Source organism: Siphateles boraxobius, unplaced genomic scaffold, assembly GCF_051911475.1.
Source record: "Siphateles boraxobius isolate OS27281-9 unplaced genomic scaffold, OSU_SipBor_1 22, whole genome shotgun sequence".
NCBI lineage: Eukaryota > Metazoa > Chordata > Actinopteri > Cypriniformes > Leuciscidae > Siphateles > Siphateles boraxobius.
The window spans coordinates 34,621,162-34,639,888 of NW_027508833.1; the positions used below are offsets into that span (position 1 = coordinate 34,621,162).

Here is an 18,727-nt window from a genome sequence, read left to right on the forward strand (position 1 = left end):
TCTCAAACGCTTCAAATACGAAGTGCACACCATTCTGTCGTGCGCTTTCATGTAAATAGCTGATGATAATCAGGATTACATACCTTGGAAATGATTAATAATAATGTTGCATGGATTAATCTGGGATAACGTGATGCAGTGGTGAAGCACAGCTCAACAGTGCCACACAGTGAATGCGTTAATTTGAATAAGTGTTGAAAGTTGAAAGTAGGCTATACTGAGATAGTTCACTTAGCAACTGAAAATTCGGTCATCATTTTCTCATCCTCATGTCGTTCCACACCTGTATGACTTTCTTTCTTCTGTGGAAGAAAAAAAAAGATTTATCATGTGTGTGTGTGTGTGTGTGTGTGTGTGTGAGAGTGTGTGTTCATGTTTTTCTATCCAAGTGGATGCACACTGACTCATGGGGACTCGTGTCACCGTGGAGACCTACAGTAAATTGAGGTCCCCATGAGGAAACAAGTTTATAAATAATACAGAATGAGTTTTTTTTGAAAATTTAAAACTGCAGAACGTTTTCTGTGATGGGTTTAGGGGTAGGGTTAGTGTAAGAGGATAGAATATATACAGTTTGTGCAGCACAAAACTCATTACGTCTATGGAGATTACCAATAAAGATAGCGAAAACCGACGTGTTGTGTGTGTGTGTGTTAGCGAAAACCGACGTGTTGTATCTGTGTGTGTGTGTGTGTGTGCGTGTGTGTGCGTGCGTGTCTGTCTGTATTGACAAAAACATTGAGCATGAAAAAAAGGATAAAGCAAATGATGACAGAATTATTATTATTATCATTTTAACATTTTTGTGTAAACTAACTTTATCAAGAAGCAGGTGAAGTATAAGGTTCCCTTGCCCAATAAACCCACTAAACTTGAAAACTTTACTTGATAAATTGCTTATGATGTTGCAGATTTATAAGTCGATTTGGATAAAAATTTAATGTACATTGCTTTTGTAAATGTTAGGTAAATTCAAAGTTGTTCCAAAGTAACAGCATGCAGTTATGAATTAACTCCACTAAAAACAGTAGAAATTGCAGAAATTATTGTGGCAAGTTAAATGAATGAAAACAAAAAAATATCTAAAGTCATAACATAATGATGAAAACAATTTTATAGACTAGAGGAGTGTACTCACTCTCACATCCATGGCCATCACACTGTTGTTCCTGTCTTTATGCCAAATAAATAATTTATTGTTGCCATTTTTAATAGCCTACGTTCCATTTCCTTTATCACCCACAGACCCTCTCTCTTTCTTTCAGTCCTGTAGTCTTTGTTTTTCTGCCCCACCTTCTCTTTTCCCCATCCTCTTCTCTCTTCACAAATTATCCATACTGTACTTGTGAATGAAATGTTCCTGCATCCCTTATTTTATCATCTGTGGTTAAAACGTTCTTCAAAGCTGCCCCTAGTTATCTAATGACTTAATAAACCTGATATGATACACCAAATGAGCGGGTGCAACTAAGATAACAACTCAAGTAGTGGCAAGTTGTCGCCCACGGTTTCTCACGTGTGTAGTATTCTGTGTTGTTCACTGCAGTAACAACCTTGAAGGAACAAGATTTGACTCAAATTTCAGATCTGCAAATATTTTCTTTGGTTTAAAGGTGAATATTGTATTAGGGTTTAGTTATTTTTGTTTATTATCTGATTTTTAAAAAATATATATATTTAAGTTTACCTAGAGAGTATATAGGATAAACACTCCAGCCACAGTCAAGTTTTAGTCTTTTCCACCAAGGAAAAAAAAATAAGTACATTTAACATGTTTAATCTTTTCATGCCCCAATAACGGCCTAAGGTAGTTTTGACAATGGGAATCTGACATTGAGGGTGAGACATGACAAGTAACGCAAGTTATGCAATCAGATTACTTTTTTCAAGTTACTAGTGAAGTAAGGCATTGCTTTTAAATTTACAACAAAACATCTAAGTTACTTTGTTTACCTATGTATTAATTGACATCTCTCTTGTTGAGAAAAGCGCGAAGTGCAGAGGCTGTGTAAACATGATGGTTGGACTAAATGTGAGCATGTATTATTCAGTATTCCTCAAAATGAATAAAAACAGTACAATTTCTCAAACCTACATTAATAAATATGTTCAATTACACAAAAATACTTTATGCATTTATACTCACTTTATTAAGCAATAATGTATTTGCTGCTGACCTTCAATGATCTTATTAACCCATAGTAATAAGCAAAAATGACATCACATTTATGTTTCATTTTTAAACTCAAACCAGCATATTCTTACTAATTTTACATTATCTTTTTATGGCAGAAGTACCGTAAAGAGTAATATGGTCGTATGTGGTTCCATTGGGTGCTTTTTAAATTATTTCTAATTTGTGCATCCTCGTTTCCTTTCCTCCCATCTTAGCTCCAGTATTGTAACCCAGTACTTTCCATAAAAAGTAACTAAGTAACACAATTAGTGTGTAACTCAATATTGTGATGCATTACTTTTAAAAGTAACTTTCCCCAACACTGCATATTATAGACTATTTCAAATATTTTCAAGCTCAGTTAATACAATTCTAAAGCTCAATGCAAAAATATCAATATATTGTTTGGCAAACAAATACTGTAATTATTTAAAGCAACTGTAACAACCTTTCTCTAAGAACACAGTTCTTTATTTGACTTTTGATTTTCTTGGAACAATTCACAAAAAGTATTCTCATTTAAAAGGTCTTGAACATGAGAGAGAACATACTAAATGGTATATGTATGCATATCGCCCCCTACAGGTCGATATGCATACATGGGTCTACCGCACAGAAATATATAAACTGCTGAATAAACTTTAAACTCACAAAAAAGTTCAAAGAAATTTGATTTAACTATATACAATAAGAATTGCAACTGCTACCCGTATGTGCTTAAACATATTTTCATTTTCATAAAAAAAAAACGTTTCATTAAATCAGTGCAAGAGAATTAGGCCTACTTTATGCAGCACATGCTTGACACAGCACAAACAACGACACTAAGCCTCTCACGTGTAGCGTTTATCTCATCCTTGCCTCTCTTCAGAACGATATGTCATCAGACTCTTTCTTAACAGTCAAGAGATTCTGCTCTCAATCAAACTAACCGCAGTGATCCTCTACATCTACTATCACATAATAAGCACTCCAGATCGGCCATAATTCAGTGCTTGGTATGACACCAACCATGTCCACCCGTATCCAAATATGCACTGCACAGTCCAGCCTACACATTCAGCCACTGATCCTAAAATCCACTGATCTTCTTTCAGTCGTTAACTCATTAATCTTGGCTCATGCCAGTTCCCTGTCCTGCCTTAATCCCCCTGCTGACCTCTTTGCCATATCTGATATCATGGACAACTTTGACAGCAGTTTTGATATGTTTGCGTGATTAGTTATGTCTGTCCGTTGTCACATCAGCACCATATGTTTGGTATTGACTGAAAGCCAGAGCAGCTGTCCATACACGGCCATACCTGATGATTCCAGTTTTTCCAGGCGTTCCGAGACTTGTCGGGAGTTTTTTTGACTGTAAAACTGCTGAGTCAGTCAGTTGGTTATAACTGCTGTATTTCTAGTGCCACTTAGAGTCTGTCACTAATAACTGGTATACTCAGGTCTATATAGATTAAAGGTGAAGTGTGTCTTTTTTAGTACTATAGTGATTTGTTGGCACTAACAAACCGCCATTCAAATTTGGGGTCGGTGTGATTTTTTTGTTTTTGAAAGGAGCCTCTTATGCTCACCAAGGCCTATTTATTTAATTAAAAATACTGTGAAAACAGTAATATATTGAAAAGATTATTACAATTTAAAATAACTGTTTTATATTTTAATATACTTATTGCTGTGAGGGCAAAGCTACATTTTCAGCATCATTACTCCAATCTTTGCTGATTCATGCCGAGTTTGTGCTCAAGAAACATTTCAAGTTTTTATCATTGTTGAATAGAGTTTTCCTGCTTAATATTTTATCATTTCTGATACTTTTTTCACATGATTCTTTGATGAGTACAAAGTTCAAAAGAGCAGCATTTATTTGAAATATAAATCTTTTGTAACATTATAAATATCTTTACTGTCACTTTTGATTAATTTAATGCATCTATGCTGAATAAAAGTATTCATTTCTTTCAACCCCAAACTTTTGAATGGCCATCAATGGAAAAGGATGTTTTAGTGTAGTTACATCATCTACCAGCATGGGCTAACTGGACCATGCTAACCAGACAACCCTTGACCTCTTGTGACCATGTTTTGCATTACTCAACCCTTCTTTATAGTCTTAGACACTTTTTTACAACAGTAACAAAAAAAGTTTTTTTTGAATTCTTGAAAATGACTTGATTGAGTTTGTATATGTGGACTGATATTATTTCTAATGTCTTTTATTGTCAGTTAAATGTATGATTTTGTTTTTATTAATGTTTCTGGATTCTGCAACATTTTTTTGTAAGGGAACAGCTCAGTTTATTTGTCAGGTTTTTTTTCTTGGACTATTAACATGCACCCATAAATAGCATGTGCAAACAGTCAAATAACAGTAATACATTATAGCACATGTTGTGATTAGTTAGCATCAACATGGAGTCCCACTTAGAAAAGTAGCAGGGGTGTTCTTGAAATCTCTGTGCTTCATGTAAAGCCAGCACACCCGATTAAAACGGGTCAGATATTTTTCTTTTTTGTGTGTGCCAGAAACAGTCATAATTGAATTTAGTTACGGTGCTAGTTTTGATGATTGGACTTCTATTTATTTTTTTTACTGGAAAGAACGTTTTGAGTTCTGAAAGCTGCAGTATTTTTTCATATACAGGTCCTTCTCAAAAAATTAGCATATTGTGATAAAGTTCATTATTTTCCATAATGTAATGATAACAATTTAACTTTCATATATTTTAGATTCATTGCACACCAACTGAAATATTTCAGGTCTTTTATTGTTTTAATACTGATGATTTTGGCATTCAGCTCATGAAAACCCAAAATTCCTGTCTCAAAAAATTAGCATATTTCATCCGACCAATAAAAGAAGTGTTTTTAATACAAAAAAAAAAGTCAACCTTCAAATAATTATGTTCAGTTATGCACACAATAGTCAATACTTGGTCGGGAATCCTTTTGCAGAAATGACTGCTTCAATGCGGCGTGGCATGGAGGCAATCAGCCTGTGGCACTGCTGAGGTGTTATGGAGGCCCAGGATGCTTCGACAGCGGCCTTAAGCTCATCCAGAGTGTTGGGTCTTGCGTCTCTCAACTTTCTCTTCACAATATCCCACAGATTCTCTATGGGGTTCAGGTCAGGAGAGTTGGCAGGCCAATTGAGCACAGTAATACCATGGTCAGTAAACCATTTACCAGTGGTTTTGGCACTGTGAGCAGGTGCCAGGTCGTGCTGAAAAATGAAATCTTCATCTCCATAAAGCTTTTCAGCAGATGGAAGCATGAAGTGCTCCCAAAATCTCCTGATAGCTGCATTGACCCTGCCCTTGATAAAACACAGTGGACCAACACCAGCAGCTGACATGGCACCCCAGACCATCACTGACTGTGGGTACTTGACACTGGACTTCAGGCATTTTGGCATTTCCTTCTCCCCAGTCTTCCTCCAGACTCTGGCACCTTGATTTCCGAATGACATGCAAAACTGAGCAACAGTCCAGTGCTGCTTCTCTGTAGCCCAGGTCAGGCGCTTCTGCCGCTGTTCCTGGTTCAAAAGTGGCTTGACCTGGGGAATGCGGCACCTGTAGCCCATTTCCTGCACATGCCTGTGCACGGTGGCTCTGGATGTTTCTACTCCAGACTCAGTCCACTGCTTCCGCAGGTCCCCCAAAGTCTGGAATCGGTCCTTCTCCACAATCTTCCTCAGGGTCCGGTCACCTCTTCTCGTTGTGCAGCGTTTTTTGCCACACTTTTTCCTTCCCACAGACTTCCCACTGAGGTGCCTTGATACAGCACTCTGGGAACAGCCTATTTGTTCAGAAATTTCTTTCTGTGTCTTACCCTCTTGCTTGAGGGTGTCAATGATGGCCTTCTGGACAGCAGTCAGGTCGGCAGTCTTACCCATGATTGCGGTTTTGAGTAATGAAACAGGCTGGGAGTTTTTAAAAGCCTCAGGAATCTTTTCCAGGTGTTTATAATTAATTAGTTGATTCAGATGATTAGGTTAATAGCTTGTTTAGAGACCCTTTTCATGATATGCTAATTTTTTGAGACTTTTCTCAAAATTTCTCAAATTTTGGGTTTTCACGAGCTGTCTGCCAAAATCATCAGTATTAAAACAATAAAAGACCTGAAATATTTCAGTTGGTGTGCAATGAATCTAAAATATATGAAAGTTTAACTTTTATCATTACATTATGGAAAATAAGGAACTTTATCACAATATGCTAATTTTTTGAGAAGGACCTGTAGTATTATTTCCTTCTTTTATCTAAAATAATTTTGATTCAAAGCATGGTAGAGGAACCTGAACACATGAACATTTGTTGTGTTCCATTTGTGAAATAGATGTGAGAACATGTCTCATGTATCCAGCAAAACTATTATCATGTCTCTAGATGTGTATATGTGGTTTGTCGTCGGTAACCTTAGAGACCAAGCAAGCAGAGACAGTTCTGAAATGACTCATTCAGGAGCAGAATGCATGTAAGCGGATTTCATCTTAAAGGAATAGTTCGGCCAAAAATAAATAAGGAGATTCTGTAAAATTCCCTCTGTGTTTTGCACAGACATTACAAATAAAATAAAACAGCTTACAGGATTGGAATGACATGTAAACAATTAGCCTACATAATTTGAGTTTTAGGGTGAAAACCCTGTAATCATTAGCATTCTCTGTAACAGCTAGAGATTCAATGTGGTGTTGATGGAATAAAACTTTTCTATGTTGAGGCTTGTGAACAATCTTCAAAGTGAAAGCCTCAGTTGACAGAGGAAGGATTGAGCGGTTTGAAGACAAACTATGTGGTAATTGTTTATATAGGATTACAAATTCATACATTTTTATTCTCATCTGTCTTTTTGGAAGCTCAAAAATCCTTGTTGAAAACCCTGAAATCCTTAGTAAAACACGACTTCACTTGAAGAGTAATTTCACAGGATCTTTAAACAGCACTGCTGTTGATTTGAGGGCTTATATAGATATGCACATTATATTATATTATATTATATTATATTATATTATATTATATCTAGATTGATTCCAGTCTTAAAAAATAAAAAATGAATGCATGAATAGTTTTATAACTCAATTTCAAAAAGTAGTGTGTGATTTTAAGATTCATTCTGCAGTTACTTTCGAAGCTCACACTGATACATTCTGTTAATATTTCCCTTTGATATTAAAGTTTGATGGCCTAAATAAAAGAGGGAATTCCTTTTGATAATTTATTAATGATGTACTGAGAGACTAACTGAGCTCCGGTCTGATATCCTTAACAGAGAAAATGAATAGCATAGACACGTATACTTTCCACGGCACAACAAATACCTGGCAATCCATAATTAATAATAATGTCTCTTACCTTCATCAGACCTGTTGGGAAATGTTCTGTTAATTATGTCCTCATGGTATTCACTAGTTGTTTCCTATTTATCTTGAGATAGGCCTATCGCTGTTGCAAATAAATATTACCATTCTATTCTATTCTATTAAACTCTCTACAAGCAAGTCAACAAACTCAGTAAGTGATAACAATACCTTTGCTAAGGATTTTGAAAGCTTACAAGGATTTCGAAAGCTTTACGATGGCATTAGCTAAATACCATTAGTGTCATTACACACACTTTGCCTTGCCAAAAGCTTTAATGATAGACTTTAAACTAGACACTTTAGCATTTGACCTTTTTTAAGCTCTGAGCTGAGATTACTTAAGATCCATAATGGAAACATAAACTTGGCGGATGTCAAATCACTACCTGAAGAATCACACGTACATGAGAATGTGGAGCCAAAATCAATATATTTTGATTGCAGGTGTCTGGAGCTTTCAGATTTCCAAATTCCATCCATGCTGTTGAAATAACACATTATCACTTCTTTGTTGGCCAACACACTGATGAACACACATAAATATGTGAAAAGCTCTGGTGAGTGAAACTGGAGTTTCTGGAGAGAAATCTATTGCTATCTGCATGTTTTTTGTACTGGGATTGCTTTCCAATTTTATGATTCAAAAGGTCTATTCACAAATATAACTAAAGCACAGATCACAACTTTTTTTTTTTTTTATTGCTACGAATCTGCTTTTAAATCCAGTGTATATTCAAACCAAAATATACTCAATACGATTGGCATTTTCAATTATTTTCAAAACGTCAACTGTTTTAAAGGTAGGGGAGAGCCGGGCGATTGAAACGAGGGACGGACGGGTAAAACATTGAGATTTCCTAAGTCAGTGGTTCTCAAAGTTATGAACGGAATCGCGGAATCCAGTCAGACCATCGGGGAAATTCTTGGCAGAGCGCACTAGCTCTCTCTTTCTCTCCCCCCACAAACATGCGCGCATATCCAGAGAGAAGAGTGAATCCGCGAATATAGGTACAGTAGCCTAGCCTAGTTGTAAAATCAAAGTTAAGAGGCTAAGTTTAAAATTTTCAGTTCATTTTTTTATCCGTCAGTTTATTTAAACTGTTTTAAATTAATATTGTTTAAGACGTTTAGTAGGCTTGCCTATGTCATTTGTAATGGAAGCCCGTTTCCGCCACTGAATACAAAAAAAAGAAAAGGAAATTGTGACTTTAAACTAAAGTCAGAATTGTGAGATTAAAAAGTCACAATTACCCTACCTTTTTATAGTTTTATATGGCGGACACGGGCTTTCATTCTCTTTGATAGGCGGCATAGGCCTACTTGAGTAAAAATGTATGAGCCTTTTGCCTTTACACAAGAGCGTCATCTCCAGAGCTGCTATGAGTCACTTTGAGAACGTTTCAGCATTTAATTTGATACAAAAATAGGGGCGGTTCTAAGGTCAGTGGATATTCGGGGCTTTAGCTCAGACTTGGGTATTTTTATTTAAATGAATGAATTGATTATAAAAGCGATTTAAGGGAATAAAGAAAAAGAAAGGCTTATTGGATTAGTGAAATAATTACAGTTGTCAAATATTAAATCTTTATCTACTTACATTTTACCAGGCGTTCGTTCACTGTTAACATCCTTCTGTGAACGGTAAGCCCCGCCTTCTTTAATCATTTTGACATTGATGAGCTATACCGCTGAACTTTAAGTCATCCAACAAACATAGCGGTGCGTAATGGAGTGCATCAGAGCAGCATCAAGAATATCAAATACATTGCAGTGAATCTCTTATTTGCATCTTAAGGTTATTGCCAATAATAATGACAGGTTTGCGAAAAGTGTAGAACTCGGTGAGCTCGCGCAAAACACATCTTCAGCACAGCGACTTGTTTAAACGCCTCTGATTGGCCGATGCGTTCAACAGACATGTCTGTGATTGGCTACAATGCTCAATGCCTCAAAAGCACGTTGCAAGTACCTTTAATGCAAATAAAAGGGAAAAATATAAAATATAAAAAATATATATAAATAAAACTGTAATATGCACTTTTCATGATTAGGTAATCACGGCAGCTGTAATCTTATTCACATTTGTTTTTCTGATTAATTGTTTTGCTCTATGAGAAAGGCAAGGTAGCAAAATATTCGGGGCTTTCCTAAAAATATTCCACCCCTGGGCCTACATAAATACTAACAATAAAACTTGTATTCACTACAACCCGCCAAAATAAAAGTTTGGTTTAACTTAATTACTAGGATGTGTTCTGCAACAGTGTTAATTCTGTTATGATTTGTTGATTGTTCTGCCATTGATATAAGGTACAATGAGTTCATTATTTTAATGTTGATGCACGTAAATATTACATAATTTAAATGTTATTTTAAATGGATGGTTCAGCCAAAAAAAAAGAAAGAAAAGTGTGTCATCATTTGCTCACCCTCAAGTTGTTCCAAACCTGAATGAGTTTCTTTCTCCTGCTAAACACAAAAGAAGATATTTTGAAGAATGTGGGTAACCAAACAGTTTCTGGTACTTTAAAAAAAACATATGGAAGTCAATGGGGTCCATCAACTGTTTGGTTACTGACATTCTTCAAAATATCTTCTTTTGTGTTTAGCTGGAGAAAGAAACTCATCCAGGTTTGGAAAAACTTGAGGGTGAGTAAATTATGACAGAATTTTCATTTTGGGTGAAGTATTATTTTAATTTAAAATGTTAATGTTTTAATTGTAATCTAGGGAATTTTAATGTTTGGTTTTATTAGAACAAGCATGTGCTTGCTGTCTTGCTGTTGATTTTATGAAAGCTTTTAAGATAAATTACTTAGTGTAGGTAAATGCTATTGAGTCCAAATGCAATTTGAATAAAAGACCCACTGTTTACAAGTATATAGTGGAATTAACATGATTTAAACTGACATGTGTTTCTGTTCTATAAAACAGGTCTTAAGTTTTTAGGGTGAAAAAGATTACAATGTAATTAATTCCAATGGCATTTAAGACTACAAATAGTTTTAAGCATATTAATCACAGACATTTATTGTTATGAGGGGGTCCTTGGAAATTTTTCTCCGCTCTAAGGGGTCCCTGGTCCCAAAAAGTTTGAGAACCCTTGTCCTCTCATGTCATGTACGTCAAATTTCGTCAACACACACAGCACGCAATGCCGACCAGACCCGCGAAAACATTTCTTCTTTACGTCATGCCGTTTTAAAGTTAGAGCCGGAAAAAGGTTTTTGAGTGCGGTAAGTGAATTCATTGGTGCGGTACTTTTTTTTGACTGACAAGTTGTATTTATTGTTTCATGTGCCATTGTAATGATAATACGGCAGGTCTATTAGTGATACAACACACCCCTACAACACACCCATAAGTGTGCATTATCAGAGTTTTTTAGTTTAAGTTTAAAACAGGTTTTACTGGCAGGAGGCGCTGTCGGGACGGTTGAAACAAGTGTTCATAATTTTGTTATATATGTTCATAAAAGCAAGCTATTCAACTAGCAAACACTCAATATGACTAAGGAAGAAATGTAAGAAAATGAATTGTAAACTGATTTGTCTGTCTTCATCAAAATAGCCTATGAGATTACGCAAAATGCGCATAGGCTTATTATCGCCTATTGTCTATTGGGCGACAGAACAAAAATGGTTAATATGAACCTTTAAATTTAAATAAATTACAAAATATGTTTGTAACAATATGTACCTAAGTTACTTATCAGATATTGTTCATAATAACAAGCATTAGATGAAAAGTTGCCGTTTTAACTGTTATGTTTCATCCATCCCACCCGTGTGTTTCAAACGCCCCGCTCAAAGTCAATTTTTACTTAAATCATTCTTTATTTGTGCTGAATAACACATGATAGGCTACTAAGAAAACACATATGTGAGTTGTTGATCACAAAAAGAAAAATATCTATCTGTAACCTTATCTTAGAAAACGACGTTTATCTGAAAAGTGTTTCAACTGTCCCGGCTCTTCCCTGCACGATGTAGGACTGGCTTTTGGCCCTCTAGCGGTTAAAAAACAAAACTTCATTCATTTTGCGGAAGAACATTGTTTTGGTTGTGCTTCAGCTCGACATGACTGTGCGGATAAATATGGTTCTTTCTCATAAATAAAGAGAGAGAGAGAGAGAGAGATTATCCTATTACTGCTTCATAAAACATTCACTACTAATCTTAAGAGATATAACCAGATTAGATGGAAAGGATCTCAAGCTGACTAGCTGAAGATGTTACTGAAGCTTCACCCTTAATAGACAGGCTACTTCATTTAAAATAAATTCCAGCACAGCGCTACAACAACCATAATGAAATGACCCTTCACAATAGATAATACTTGAACTCTGTTAGAGAGCTAGCACATATGGCCATTTATCAGTTCAAAATAAGACATACTGACCTGTTGAATTATAGAAACGCCACCGATCTCCATGTCGCTTTTACAACATTTCTAATCCATCAATTTCTCTGTCGCTTTCTTTTTTTCGCAATAGCGTTTTTTTTTTCAAATGGGTAAGTTTTCTCTATTTACTGATATGACATGACACGCATGGGCGAGTAACGCTTGTTAGGCCTACGCAATTTCCTACGAAAACCATCCCATCCCATCTAAAATATAATGCCTATGCCTATAAAATATATAGCCTACGCTTACCATTGTGAATTTAGGCCAGGCCTAAGACAAAAACTCGCTTTGGAATACGGAGTGATGATGTATTGAACTATAATAAAGTAAGAATACTGGCATATCTCAGGAATATGAATCCAGTGATTCAAATAATTTACACTTGATTTACCCTTTCAACAGACACAGACTTACAGTCTGCTAACAAACAACGTAAAAACTCCCACATGGTTAAGACAATAGTTAAAGAGTTCAATCATTTTAAGTGGACATCATGGAGCACGCAGCACTCACAGACAGGTGGACACCACATGAGGAGAAGACAAAAAAATGTACATGGCTATTTAGCAAGACTAATACGTCTCTTATGCTACACCTAAATCTTTTCGAGAAAGACTGCAATAGTGAAAGCTGAAATCACTCTGTGTGAGTAATTTTGACACCCCCCTCATAGAGACTTTAAGGTCATCTGTGCACAACTCCCTAAAAGTCATCAGAGAAAAGACACATCAGGCAATCGTGTGATGAAGAGCCTCATGGACTGTTGCTGCAAATTCCTATGTGATATCCAAGCTGATTCATTCAAATCTTTGGATAAAAAATGAGCATCTTTTGCTCAGTTAGACTGAGAAATATTTACATGGAGGCATTTGTATGGATTGTGACGTGAGAAAAGGACTGGGGTGAGAAGACTTAATGGAGGCTTTCAGGAAAAGTGTTATATTGTATGGGTAAGTGAGCTGAGCATCAAAATAGAGAAGGTTTACCAAAAGAGAAATATGTGCACACACACTGCCTCCTACATCAAAAAATGACAGGGATGACCACTTTCATGGACTGGTTAAAACAGCACAAAATATAAGCTAAAGATTTTTACTGAGATTTATTTGAGAAGACCTCAAGAAACCAGGAACTTAATCTGTAAAGATAAGACTTAAGGTTAACTCTGAATTTATATTACATACCACCCATAAATTATGTCGAAGGGTTTCCTTCCAGCTGAGGGCAGGCTGAAAATGAATTAGATTTTGAACCAGTGTTTCTGAAAGTTTATATAAGGCCACATAATTCTATAAAGCGAACTAGACAGTACTCACCAGAACGTCTTGCTTTATACAACATTTAGTTTCTACCTTGTTCCAAAAGTGCTCTGCACTGTGACTTCCACTGTATAAATAACTTTAAATAAGGCTTGTGTGTGTCATGTTGCCTACTCTTTTATGAGTACTGTGAATTCGGACATACTTCTTTTGTCACATACTGTTTTTTACATATCACTTTAAAAAGTGATCAGTTGACTTAACGTAAAAAAAAAGTGAGGAAACCCGTTGCCTCAAAATTATTAAGTAAACGTCATAACTTTAATTGTTCTAAAATCAATATTTTTATTCATAAATTGTCCTCAATGGAGTAGCCTAATACCTCTGCCAATAGAGGGAATGCATTAACGTCACTTTCCCGCCGGAACACGCCGGACTGAGTGGCAAGAGCAGCTGCGTGACTGGATTTAATAGGGGAAACTGCGAAAACGCAAGTAAAAAAAACGATTATCAGTTCTAAAGATTGGACTCAATATAGTGTTCCTTACAACTTATTAAAGATCCAGTGATCCATGGATATTTACATGCAGCACGGAATCGTGTTTCCTGACAATTATATGTGCCTGATTTTGACACCGGGGAAATAGGCCTACATACAGCAAATTTGCCTGTGAACGCTTTATATAAATACAATATAGGCAGGTCTAAATGTTCAATATTATCAATGTTATATATATCATCATATCGTCTAGACTTAAAACTTGTATAGTTTTTTGTCAGTGTTTATTTAAAAATGTCAAATTATACAGAATAATACAGTGGTAAATATTTGATTGATGAGTTGTCACTGCCATATATAACAATCCAATATATAGAGAATGATTTTACCACTAAATTCAGCATATTGACACAAAAATGATAACTGCAAATCCACCTTTCGCTGCCTGGAGTCCATTTGTTTCTATGAATTGCAGCGATCTATTTGCTTCTCTGTTCTGTAGCTTTCGGCAGTCTGTAAAAATATACCTCAGATTTCTTGTCAAATGTAGTTGTACAGTCAATCGCTAAGCTCGGTCCCGTTTTAGATGTGTTTTTTGTGTTTTGCTGCCGCTCAGTCTTTTTGCCACTCAGTGTGGCGTGGCCTCAATCACTCCAGCTGACGGTGACGTCACGCGCATTCCCTCTATAGAGATTGCTAATGTGACGTCATCGTGACGTATTGCCAGTGGTGAACGCAAAGCATTTTGGGAATCCGCGGCACAAACAGAAGGCGCCAGGCTTGATTGCATGGAGGGAAGAACGCAGTGTTCTAGATGCCGTCTACCTGCTGTGTTATAAACTGCAATAGTCCTTCTTGCACAGTTTTGAAAACGAACATTACGGGTTATTTTAAGGACATGTTTGTGTATGCTCGTAGACAGCCACTCTGAAGCGGTCAGAGGCGATTCTAAAAGATTCAAAAAGTCGAGACAGGACCATCGTCAAAATTCTACCCACCACTCAAACTTAGTTCATCCAAAACTAACTAGAAAATAGACTCAAAGTGCTAAATACCTGAATTATCCTTTAAGAACGGATCAATATATTTGTTTTCCTTAATTTTAATGAACCCTAACTTTATTCTCATCTGAATGGTAAATAATTGATTTTCGTATAAAATTATACTACCATTGAAAACACATGATTTTTTTTAATCAATGTAGAATATGTAACTGCTCTGAAGAAAAGAAATGAAAACCAATGCGATATGATTAATGTCCAAGATGTAACCCACAGACTGTTTTGAAATGGGGTTGGATGTTGCTTTTAAAACTGTGTGTGTTTGGTTGGGTGACAGTTGTATGTTACAGCTTGACAAGAGTTTAGAGTGTGACAAAAGCACAATGTTGTGTTTTATTGCGAGTGTAAGTTACACAAATATAAGTAAACACTTTGCAGTTTGAATGATAACCTCTATGAACAAAATGAGGGAGTATGTTTTATGTTTCCACTGTCCGATCGCGCCTCTCTCTCTGTCTCCCTCTCACACACACACACACACACACACACACACACACAGTTCGATCGCGCCCGCGCCTCTCTCTCTCGCGGGCGCACAAACACACACACACGCACACACTCCAGCATTGCAATCTTGACATGAATTGCGATTGCATGCAGATAGATGAGAGAGAGCGAGGAGTGTGGTGCTTAAAACTTTAGCATACTTTTGAACGGACGACAGTTTTCTGGTATGGTCCGACAATGTTTTCTTTAGCCCGCTGCATTTTGTAGGATTATATTCTGTTTTTCACGCTATTTTTATTTATTTTTTCATGCCAGAACACTAGTCTGCTATGCCAGCCAATGTAAACCGATGTAAACGGGCCAAACATACCCATAATTCTTTGCGTTCTGATGACGTTGCCGCCCAGTTGGTCACATGTCTTAGCGATCTCTATTATCTGACTTATCCTCGTAAACGAAGAATTTATTATCTTTATATGTGACGGGTATGTCCACGGAGGCTTCCATGTAGTTCCGAAAATTATAATTATAATTAATTATAAAATTATAATTATTATTATAGTTATGAAAAATTATAATAGCAGAGAGGGTCAAAGTACTAGGCCAACGTGTTTCCACAACGCGTTTTTGTTCAGACCCAGCATCAGGTAACCTAAAGCAGCAGAGCAGTGAGAGGCGCTTGTCACTGCCCCGGCAAGTCAGTCAGTAATTCATACTGTAACATTCGTTTGTTCGTTGTGTCAAGTTGCAGTTTGTTTGAAATAACAAACCTCTTCACCCGAAGGAAAACTCGACGTAGTGCTATTTGAAGACATCCTGTCATAGCTTTTTGGTACACAACAGCTACCGTAGATGCAACACGCATTTGAAAAAGCGAGTCTGGATAACACAATTCGTTTGAATGCAAAATACAATTTCACCGATAGATGGGAGAAATTCCTACACAATGTAGCCTACCTTTACGTTTATTTACTTACTGATTTGAGGCAATAAGTTTGCTCACTTTTTTAAGGTAAGTTAACTTATCACGATTTCGGATACAGCCCGATGCTCAAACACGATCCTTTCAGGAACTAGAGATGTGTCATTGAACCATCACGATTGAGTCATTTGATCATTCATTCAGCCAATTCCTTCATAAACTGAATAATTCAGGAATAAAACCACTGTTCTGTGTTGTTCGGAGACACATAATGGTTTAATTTGGCTGTGGCTTTGTTTGGAACTATTTTTATTGGCTGTATGTTACTCAGTATTAGCTTCTTGTTTATTAAACAGTTGTATAAATTAAATGTCACACTCTAAATCATGCTGTTGTTATGAATATCAGCATGGCTGTGTTTACCTGTCGCCAACACAAAATCATACTAAAGGCTGGCCTATAGTGTCAATTGATCCTGAGTTGATTCGGTATGGTAGAACTCACTACTTTTATATATTATTCAAAGAACTTCTATTAAGATTGGGGTTGTGTTGAGGGAGTGGGCTGTGTGTCATGCTGCTTTTGAAAATCTTTTTGTCGCAATCACACCTCAGATCCCCAATCTGCAGTTGCTTTGAATGAACTTAAGCGAATCACTCTCCGAGATCGAAGCAAAGGAGCACCAAGCCAAGGCAAATCAGACAGGGAAACCATCAGTTAACGTCAGCCAGCCAGGTCTTTTGAGGGAAATTGTGAAACTGGTTTGCATTTAAGAGTTGTATTTATTTTTATGTCACTTGCAAGTTATAGCCTAGTAGAAGTATACACATTTTACATAATTGCAAACTTGGATCAGGTAGGATAAAAAAATGGATGGCTTTTTTGCAGCTGTTATATTATTGTCCACTTTAAATTTATGTTTTTATCTCTTTATCTTTATTTTTGTATTTTTAGTTTTTTACTTGTTCTAGATGCACTATTCCAGGTAAATAATGAAAAAGAGCTTATACAATGGTATTTCTTAAATACACACTCAGAAAATATTACCAAATCTACCATGTCAATTGTTGGTTTATAGATGAGGATAACGAGGATTCAGTTTTCTCTAATTAATGTTGCTGTCAAAAGACCGTTGACCAAACCTGTCTCATCATTTGATGTTATGGAATCTTGCAAGAACTTTTGAAATCCAGATTTGGAGATATATTTCTTTTTACCATATCTGACGTACAAAAAAACATTGAAGATTTTGCAAGACATAATAATGCGGAGGGAATTCAGCCCTCCTCATTCTTGAGCCTCATTCTGGTCCTCTGTGCCGTGAGAAACAAGCTGAAGACAAACATAAGACATGCTTTGAATTTCACATAAAAAGTGTTGCTCAAAAGATGCTCTTTTTTTTAAACCCAGGAGTCTATAGGAGTTTACAGTTACATTTCATTTAATTTTTAACTTCTCAGATGCTCCTCTTACAAACTGTGTGCATGTGAAACCTCAGACTATTAATAGCTAATTGTATTGTATTTGCATATGGCAAATCAGAGAAGCAGAAAACAACCGAGATTAAACAGAGCTCCTTAATGGTTTTTCTTTCCTATGGGAAAACATCAGCAAATCAGCCAGAAAATGTTTAGAAAGAACTTGAGTAAATCTAAACCAATGGTTTATTTCTCAAACTGAAGTTATTGAATTGCCCTGTTGCCTGTAGGAAGTCATGTTCTTATGCTCTTGCTTGTGTTTATTGATCTTGGCAAGCTCTTGTTTATGTTTTTGTAGAATTGCACAATGCAGGATTCCACCTCATCCAGGCCTGATGAATCCTTCTTGGGGAGTGTGTCTATAGTTTATAAGACAGACCCACATCTTGGCTGCTACTGCAGGTATTACTTACTTATCATCATACAAGACGGCAGGCTAAAACAAAGCTCGGCTCTTGACTGGTGTGTAGTGTGTATTTGTATTTATTTATTTAAAGTTTTCTCTCCAGCTTTAACAGCCAAATGCTACATAATACCTAAGCAGCTGAGCGTGTAGAATGCTGGCACTTTACGCATGTTGGCAACTGCTCCTGCCTTGAACTTATGAAATAATGTACTGTCCTATTTAGTTTTTTTTTTTTTTTGTCTTCTGTCTTATCTATGCCTTCATCGGGAACAACTGAAAATGCCAATGGAGATTACTGGCAGGATGTACCCTCGCTTGTGTTATGATCTTTGTCCACAATAATCAAATGGCAAGTGCCTTATACACTACCGTTCAAAAGTTGGAGGTCAATACGATTTAAAAAAAAAAAATTAATACTTTTATTTAGCAAGGACCCATTAAATTGATCAAAAGTGACTGACCCAGGTGCACTTTCTTGGTCCTAAATGTTGTATTAAATCCTTATCAGATCCCAGCTATTTAGACATTAAGCAATGATTCACACCTGTATGCTGGCATATCTCACAGTTCGCTGAGCATTGTCTAACATTCCTGAATTCATACGCAGTTTATGTAATTTACTTTCAAGCTGTAATGGATGCGCATGACCTGTGTACAAAAAGAGTCTGTATTACACACATTCAAAAGTTTGGGGTCAGTAAGATTTTTTT

The 18,727-nt window shown here is 36.3% G+C and overlaps 1 protein-coding gene across 1 annotated transcript in view; it reads left to right on the forward strand.

The window, feature by feature from the left end:
* nhsl1a (NHS-like 1a) overlaps positions 1–18,727 on the forward strand; it is a 152,534-nt gene that overhangs the window by 116,854 nt on the left and 16,953 nt on the right. The gene's annotated exons all lie outside the window — the stretch shown is intronic.